This window comes from Pholcus phalangioides, unplaced genomic scaffold (assembly GCF_987345545.1).
Source record: "Pholcus phalangioides strain wild (caught in Gottingen) unplaced genomic scaffold, Ppha-v1.0 ptg000015l_1, whole genome shotgun sequence".
In the NCBI taxonomy this organism is placed as follows: domain Eukaryota; kingdom Metazoa; phylum Arthropoda; class Arachnida; order Araneae; family Pholcidae; genus Pholcus; species Pholcus phalangioides.
Genome location: NW_028301608.1, coordinates 12314942 through 12325173, shown reverse-complemented (window position 1 = coordinate 12325173; position 10232 = coordinate 12314942).

Sequence of the window (10232 nt, the reverse complement as noted above, 5' to 3'; positions counted from 1 at the left end):
ATAATAAAAATAAATCAGTACCTTTGATAAATATATAAAAAATAGGTCTACGGGACTCCGCCATAGAAATTATATACCGAAAACGGCTCCGCGATTCAAAAAAGGTTGAGAGCCGCTGGTCCATACAGGCAAAAATATTTTACGTGCTGACTGACACTTCAACTATGATAGGGTAACGGGCAATAGAATCGTTTTCCCCGAAAGCTCATGGTGCTGTTAAGACCATTGCTCTCTCCCTCATGGGAAAGCCCGACATTAATCTGGGGGGCTTGCACCTTTATATTATTTTAAAACTATAAATTTTCTTGAAAAAAATGTATAAGGAACTAGCTAAAAAATTTGGAATCGTGTCAGAAATCAAGGCCCTACTCAAGAATATGAGGGCTACGGATACGCTATCATATGTATGTCTATCATATCGACATATTTTTCACTGATAGATCAAGTGAATTTATAGTTCTAGCTTTTTTAAAGGATCAATCGTAAAATATTATACATAATCGATGCAACAAAAACCCAGTTTCACAATCCTAATATTTTGTGGCCCGGTGTGATTGCATTCTTCGCACCTATTCAAGTCCAGTGGCGTATTTACATGAGACTTAGCGGGCTATAAGCCCAGGGCAGAAAGTCCAGTGAGGCCATAAATTTTAGGAACAAATGGCCAAGAAAATTAGTAGAAGGGGAGAAAGGCGTCAGAATTTGTATAACCCTGAACAAATCCACCTCTACCTAGACAATAAAGGACTAAGTCAGTGAGTGACCAAAAGATTGACCTAGAGAGTTTGCAAGCATGTGAATGAATAAAAAGTGACCTACAGAGGAAGACACAAGGTGACACGCTCTGACCTACAGCGTGTGCAAGCATGTGAATAAGCAGAAGAGTGAGCTAGACAGTGTGAAAGCATGTTAATGACCAAAATAATGACCAAGAGCAATGTTTCTCAACCTATCTGAATCTAAGGACCAGAAAAATGTCTGAAACAATTCGACGGACCACAAACTTACATGATGGTGTCCCGACTTTACGGGACTGTCAGAATGGCCAGATTTTTTGTTGTTCCGACTATTTTATTATCTATTTTATTTTATTACCGTTTTTTCCAACGAAGCTCATTTAAATTTGTAAGGATTACTATAAACTCGGTAACTAATAATATAGCTTTTAAATCATATTATCATAATTATGGCTACATTCAAATTAACAGCGATTTCCAATATTCCTTCATTTCCTAAGAATTTGTAATTTTTCCCCAATTTTAGCAACTACAGTATTGTTGATTTATGGCTACGTTTTTGGTGACAATCGACGATGGCCCGCATTATGCCGCATTTAAGAGGGATTCTAGCTTCCCATACTTTACTTAATGAAATATGGTTACCAAGTCATGACGAATGTTTGTTTGAAGAAATACATCTTTTTCTTACTGCGGTTTGCAGTGATTCTTTATTTGACCAAATTCTGCAATATTTAGCAAATTTGCCGTAAATTGCATTTTTAGCTACAATTCATGATATTTTGAGTCACAAAATTTCCCACATTTTTCTCGGTAACACCAAGTATGAAGCTGTAATATTTATTTGAACCATAAGGATATTAATGAAATGATATCAATTACACGAATTGCACAATTTTACAACTGGTTTATAAGTAAATTATCAAGTCTGCCTGGGACCACCTCTGGTCCACGGAACATAGGTTGAGAAACGCTTACTTAGAGCATGTGTAAACGATCAAAAGAGTGACCTATAAAGCAAGTAATCATATCGATTAGTGACTTAATGAGTGACCTAGACTGTTTGCAAGTATGTGAGTGACCGAAACAGTGTGCAAGCATGTGAGTAACCAAAGCAGTGTGCCAGTATCTGAATGATCAAAAGAGTGACAGAGACACGGGTGTACTTGCAGAAGTAGGTGGGGGAGACCAAACGGGTTAGAGCACAGGGGTGACAAATTCGAGGAAAGAGTAGTCAAGAAAATTTGACTTGAATGAGGAGAAGGGAAGATGCACCTCTGTTCAAGTCCGGCCCTGTTCGTCGTTTATCTGCGGTTTTCTAGACTAGTACAGAAAATAATGACTTCCAAGAAACTCATCTTGAGCCTGGGGAAATTCATTTGAACTTCCACGTCTACCACGAGAAGACAATAATCCCCGCCTCTTCAGAAATTTGCGCCTCCAGTGAAAAGACAAGATTATACCTATTAACGGTCACTATTCCCCCCAATCCTTTTGCTCCTTTTTCTTCCATTTTTTTACTCTGCTTTTTTTCTGCTTTCCCACAATGTCAGTGAAAGTTGCCTTTTATGAATAAATAAAAATGAATTCGGGACCTTTTTATACAAAACAGTAGGGAACTTCGTATGTATGATTGATTGAGTTTTTTTTCCTTTAACTCTTTAAAAGGTTTTATGAATTTCATTGATCTGCGCATTATAACTAGCACAGTGATAATAACCAACTCCTCTGTAAAATGTCACATCTTTTTCAAGAAAATTTTTCTTCCGAGTTTCTCTCTCTGCAGATGATGGTAATTAATAAAAAGAAAATCTAAACGAAAAGATAAATACTTCATCTGTTTTCGATTATTCATACAAATTCCAGAATTGATGACAATTCAGAATAAATGAAAAAATAATTTTAGAATTGATGAAAATTCAGAATTTTTTCAAAAAATGATGAAAAGTTCTAAATTCTAGAACTATTTCTTTGTAAATAAAAATTTTCAAGTATTTCAGAGTTTTCCAGAATTATTCATTTGTAAGTGAAAATTCAGAACAGTCAGAATTCTGTTATTCATTATATTATTGTCATTATCACTCTAAATGCGGCAACCGATAACGCGTGGCCCGGTGATAGTGATAGGAACCGAGAGACACCCAGGCTCTGTCACGCTCAGTGATATAAGCATATTGTCTCTGGGGACTCGGGTGCCTCCGGGGAAACCTAACCATTTATTGATCGTGAGAAAGATATATTACATACATGGGCAGGTGAAATTACGCACCTCGCCAGTAAACAAGTATAAAATTTGTAATCGAAAAATGGTGATTCATGTAAATAAATCACAATTGTATATCACAGGTTATGAATCACAAAATCATCGTAATAATCGTCATAATCGGGAATAGTTCTTGATTTTAAATTTGATCTGCTTCTCTGACGTTATTCTCTCCTATACATAGGATTTTACCATAAGGTTACGGTCATTAGCCGAGATCACTATTACTTCACTAAAAGGGGGATTCCAGGCTAAAGAGGCAAAGGGACTCAAAATGTTTTAGCATATAATATGTCACAGCAAATATGATATAAATCGGTTACGATGCATAACTAATCGATTTATTTGCTGATCGTCTCCGTAAGTTAGATATTTTTTTTTTGCGGTGATTATGCCTAATACCCAAACATTGTTGATCAATTTGTTAAATACTAAAAAAATTACATAATTTTTATCGGAGATGCATAATACCCAAGCGTACCTGGTTAGTTTGATAAATACCTGATATTTATCAAAAGCGATGAATTTAGAATAATTTATCATGTTTACCGAAGACGCTTTAGTTTTATGCATAATTGTGGTGCACAAAAAAGATCAAATGATCAAATTTATGCATAATCATCGGTAAGAGTGATAAATTTAGAGAAATTTATAAATCTTAATAAAATTGCAGGCGATTATAATGCAGAACATAATCTCGAATTCTCGGCAAATTCTCGAAAAATTCAACTACTTCTCGTTTTTCCGAGGCCCCCTTCTCTTGAGGCCCACGGGCCGTGCCCGGGTTTGCTCATGCATTACGGCACTGCCAAGTGCTACAACACAGCTTTCACAGAAGCTCTACAAATACCTGTAAGTTATGTGCCCCTACACCTGAAAGTAAAAGAGCGGTAGTGTGTGTGCACCTACTCCTGTAATTATCCATAATAATCGGGTTCATCACATTTACCGCGTAATATATACATGTCATGTGGTAAGCGTTAGAAATCCGGGGATTATGCATAAACGCCGGTTTCATATTGACTTATCAGTAGCAAGGAAGAATTTTGCTTGGCAATTGTTCAATCTCTCTCTATCCGAATGCGACAGTCGGAACCCATATTTCAAGAACTTTCACGCTATAACTATGACAGTATAAAAAGGTTTTAGTCGAGCGCCAATCCATCCAGACGGCGCTAAAGTCATAAACAGAAACCACAGCTTGCATCGCTTTTTTTTTAGTGATGTACGTTTTGATCTTAGCCAATGAACGCAAACCCATGTTAAAATCCTATGTATAGGATGGAATAACGCGGCCCGGAGCAACCACACTCTTGTCGTCGCCACACCCCTAAGGGCGACTTTGTTCCGAATATTCTGTCTCTAAAGTTTATTCGCAGTTTCGAAAATACTTGCAATAAACACTAAATTTCTTCAAACATAATTACATGATTGCAGACATATAAATAACTTTTTCCATCGCACAACACGAAGTTATACGTCCCATAAAAACGGCTCTCAAATCGTAAACAATATGAAAGCGTTTTTCTTTACGTATTTTCCTCTCGTAACTGATTTCAATTTTGATGTCGTAAAAACCCCTTTTTTTTTACACGGCGAGAAAATAAAAATGCATCTTTAACGACATGCAATTAACTGCACAGAAATAATGAAATTATTATTATTTTTTTGAGCTTTCATAGTTCTTTGCTGTTATTATAATAAGAAGCTCCAAAGTAATTACAGGCTGGAAACCCGATAATTGTTCATTACGTGAGTTAATTAATTAATTAACGATCACTCGACTTGAACCTTTTAACGATTTCCCGTTTGACGATTTCGAAATAATAATCTTTTTTCTCTAGATTCTGTTTTTCAAACTGAGAAAGACATAATTTTTTCATTGGATTGTAACTTAGATGGCGCTCTGTTGCGTATTTGCAATGGGGGGGGGGGGGGGGGGGCTTAGCGGGATGTAGCCCAGGGTGGAAAATTCAACTAACAATGTGTATTACGGAAATACTATCACACTACTTCTAAACACAGAGCAGCAAAAACAAGTAAAACATCGGGATGGGAGCGTCCCGTATATACGTGATTGAAGGGTGTATGCTATGAAGGGTGAGATGCGTTGTATTATATACAAATAAATTACACTGGGGGGGGGGCGGACTTGAGTACTCTTAGTATAATATTTAGGGATACGTAAACTTTGCAAAAAACAAAAAAACCATTTAAAAATCACAAATTTCGCATTTATTCGCAAAAAAAATTCAGGTCAGAAATTTCGTATTTTTGTTCACAAAAAAAATTCATTTTTTCACAAAAAATAAAAGTTTCAAAAAATAAATAAAATATATTTTAAAAAATGGCATATATATATATATATATATATATATCTCACCATATACATATATACCAAACTCTTGAAGCGTTTACACGAGATTGGAATAGGGGGCAACTTGCTGAATTGGATAGAATCGTGGTTAAGAGATAGGTCGCAACGAGTTATGGTGAACGGGGAATTCTCTGGTTGGACAGACGTCACAAGTGGAGTTCCTCAGGGAAGTGTCCTTGGCCCCATACTTTTTTCACTTTTTATCGATAAACTCGATCAGGGTATCGATGGAATTACTAGCAAATTCGCAGATGATGTGAAGCTAATGGGGGTAATCGGGAATGAAAGCGATAGGGAGTTGCTCCAGACCAACTTAAACAAGATTGCAGCATGGGCAAATGAATGGAGCATGACGTTTAGCGTAGATAAGTGCATGGTCGCTCATTTTGGTTCGAACAACCCACGGTTCTCTTACGAGTTGAATGGTGTCACTATCCCGGATGCAACTAGAGTCACCGATTTGGGAATTCTCATTGACGAGCGACTTAAGTTTTCTGAACATTGTTCAGCGGTTGTCAAAAAATCGAATAGAATGCTTGGTCTCATTTTCAAAAAGGTCTCTTCGCGTTCTCCTAAAGTCATTCTTCCGCTTTTTCGAGGCTTAGTTCGTCCTGGACTGGAGTATGCTGTAAGGTTTTGGAGACCATACCTACAGAGGGACATAGACTTGGTTGAAGGGGTGCAGAGAAGAGCTACGCGTGTCCTTATTGGCACACAGGGCTTGAGTTATGAAGAAAGACTTCATTTTTTGAATATGTTTACATTGGATGAACGCAGGTGTCGAGGAGATATGATCGAAGTGTTCAAAATTTTCAATGGGATGGATAGGATGGACCATGAACTTTTAGTACACCGCCAATCGACTGCTTTTACAAGGGGACACCAGTATCGATTGGTGAGGGACAATGCAAGGTTATGGTGTCGCAGGGAATTTTTCTCCAATAGGGTTGTTAATAAATGGAATAGCTTACCCCCGGAGGTAGTAAATTGTAACACAATTGACACGTTTAAAAAGAAATACGATAAACATATTGGGGTAAATCGAGAAGCTATCCATTCTTAGAATAAGACAACCATAAGTATTCTTTATGGGCATTGTATAATATTTTATCATGTGTATATATTGTTTGTAATTTGTGTTAATTGCATTTTTAATTGGGTTGCTGTATTTTTGAAACATATGACAACCATATTTTTATGGGCATCTTTTTATCAGCCACCTCGTTGGGCATTTTGCCTGTTGTGGCGTTGTATTTGTATTTGTATTTGTATATATACACAAATATATCCTATATCATGATTGATATATATATATGTCAATCATAGGCCTCGACTAAAATGATTTTTTCTAATGACCTTCCAATAGTTTACAAAAGCTTTCGCCGCGAAGAAAATGTAAATTTTCGTGACAGAAAACTCGCCGCTTTCGCCGCCAGCGGCGGAGGCGACGTATTGGTGCGCGTACAGTATAATCCTATATATTTTTGATTCCCCCCTCAAGTGCTGTCGCGTCTGCCGCAACGCAGTGGGATCTGGGCCTTAAGGCTCTAGAAACTGCAATTAAATACATTGAACAAGAAGCTACAGGAATCGACATAATGATGCTGCAAAGATGGCAAGATTTGGCAGCGAAGAAACGGAACTCGTCAAGAAAGCAGACTACGATTAAAAATGTGTTTTACATCATCACAGGACTGAACTTTAAGTACTGTATATAATTATCATAATACTTCAAAATATATAAGTATTATTATATATAATAATAATACTTCAAAATGTTCTGCAACTAAGTTCATTTTCTCACTTAATTTTTTCTGTTGTTGTGCTGTAAACATGATTATTAGGTGCGTAATGTGCAAAATTATAACAGTTTGACGTTTAATAGGCTTTTCCTTAACACCTCCGTATTATCCGATGTTCTGCCGGCCCGTTTATGTCGGATAAGCGAGACTCTACTCTCTCTCTCTCTCTCTCTCTCTGTACTCATTTGGCAATTTTTTTTTCTCGTAAAAAATACCCTTGAAATTTGAGTCCAAAAGATTTCAAATCTATTAACTTACTTCACAAAACATGTGCGAATGGAAAGTTTGGATCCTTTCAAATTTTCGATTAGCATAATTCTCTTACATAACTCGGAAACTAAAGTGAACTAAACCCGTATTTTATAGGAGCTAGAATTTCGTTGTCAAAACTACTTTTTCAAGAAACTTATGCTGGAATAATCGTCGAATAATAATAAAGCAGCAACATAATATTCGCTCAGATGAATGACACAATTTATGGTAGCTTAAATACGCACTGCTTATTTTTGTGGAATGCGAAAAAGTTATCTTCGTCTTGGCCACAACAGAATTAAATTCTTTGAATTCTTTAATGAATGCGTCACCCACAAGATTCACTTTATGAGCCCAGCATTGGTAGTACAAAGTGTTGTCACCAAGAAGTGTTTTTATAACTTGAAGCACGCAATCATGTAACGTGCGTAGTCTGATGCTAGATCCTTTGTTTTTGTATTTAGTTCCGTATTCTTTTAAGGTGGCAATTATAGCTTGGAAACACACTTGGAAAAATTAACGATAAAATTTAAATTATCGAGATTTCGCAAAAAAGTAGTAAAAATTCTCATTTTTGAATTTAATCGTCAAAATTGGCAAATTTCGCATTTATCGCAGTTATTTCGTAAATACGAAATTTACGTATCCTTACTCATATTATAACGTCTATGCAACTACGAATAGTCGACTGTTAGTTAACGAATTTACTACATGTAATTCGTACCGGAAGTCCGTTCGTAAACCGAATAGCTCAGAAACTGAAATACCCCCATAGAAATCAATGCAAATTAATTAATTCGTTCCAAGGACTCTGTGAATATTTTTAGTATGAACTTTTGCTACAGTGCTTTACGTTCAAGCGCATAACGTAAAACCGTTAAAATCATTAGATTAACACTAAATTGCTTTCCCCCTAGAAGAGGAAATCACAACCTTACGAGATAACGGGCTTATATCCCATATCGGAGTAAAAGTAGGACCATGTCTGGTTTCTTTAACACAGAAAAACCTCTTTTGTGGGCACCGGCGGGGCAAAAACATTTGTCCGTAAAAGAGGGGGTTTTACTGTATCATCTACGTATAATCTCAGTGTCAAAGTTCTCAAAACTTCTGTCTGCAAAGCAATCTGGCCACAATTCCTTCAAAACTGAATTCATATTTCTGTAAGTCACTTGCGACCAATCAGTACAATCAATATAATCAGTAAGTATACTGCCATATCAATAATAACTATCAGCAAAAATAACAAACTTCTGTACAAAGACACCCATGGGCGCAAAAAAACCGCCTAAAAACGTCGGATTACTGGACGGGTCGGAAAAGCGCACGCCCCGATTATCGAGACTCTACCGCAGAGTTCTTCAACCTTTTCCTAATTCAGCGAAAGGAAAGGTCACTGACAAACTTATTACATATTGAGTGGATGAGCAGTTGAGCGGATGAGTCACTCACTCGGCCTCCTCCCCATTCCTCAAATGCAGCACCTTCTATAGCAGAAGGCCTCCGCGCGAACCTCGTGACGTCACTGAAGGTCATCTCACCTGCTTTTTTTTTTAAATGCATGTCTTCTATGTACATGAAAATAAAGTTCCCGACACCACCCAGCCCCTTAACAGGGACAAGGGCTAAAATTGACGAATGTCGACAGAGCCTGGGTGGTGTACTATTTAAAAGTAAAAGCCATTGGATATACTACAAAAAAGGGTACAGATGGCGCATGCGTCGGCCTGCTATATCGAATGGCTGTAGGTGAGATGACCTTCTACACTGACGTCACGAGCTTCGCATGGAGTCATTCTGCTATAGATGGTGTTGTCTAATGTAAGATGCATATATGAATAGACGTGTCATCATTATCATCGTGCCCCTCCCCAGCCTTTCAAGTCTTCTTCGCCCATCTCACTCGCATGATCAGTCACTCACCCACTAGGCAACTCCCACACTCGGTCATTCATCAGTCACTCAATCATGCGATCACTCATGCGATCCTATGGGTTCACTTGATTTGGGGCAGATGAAAGAAAAGAATTTCTGAAGAAGGGGACGATAGAATAAAAAGTTTGGAAAGCTATGATTTAGTTTCAGATAATCATACGTCCCGTATTTCCCCAGGCATTCCCTTATTTTCACGTAATTTAAACTTAACTTCAATAGTACAGTAAAACCTCTTTTTTGCGGACACCGACGGGACAAAAAATTCATCCGTAAAAAAACGGGGTGACCGTTAATCAGGGGCATGCGTTTACATACGTTGTTTTTTTATTTGAATTATGCAAGGGAAAATTATTATTTGGCAATAAAAGAGGGGAGAACGCATCCATGGAGTGTCCGTTGCAAGGGCGTAGCGGAGGGGGGGGGCTTGGGGGGTCTGGTTTCCCCCCCCCCCGAAATGTGAGAAAATGACCGAAAAAAATGGAAAAATCTATTCTAGTCCCCCCCTCTCCCGAACGAAATTTCTGGCTACGCCCCCTGGTCCGTTGAGAGGGGTTTTATTGTAATTAATATTCATTATTTAGACTAAATAATAATACAGTCGAATCCCTTTATAACGAACTCCAAGGGATCGGAGAAATCACTTCGTTAAAACGAAATTTCGGTATAAAGGAATTCCAGGTTTTTGCATTGTTCCTATGTAAACTTATCTGGGGGATTAGAAAAGTGTTGGTTAAACGAGATTTTCGCTATAACGGTATTTGCTAAAACGGGATTCGACTGTACTACTGTATCTAATACAAGACTATAAAAACAACTAGAGGAGTATTTTTCCCAACTAAATGACCGAAAAAAAGATCAGCTGTTTT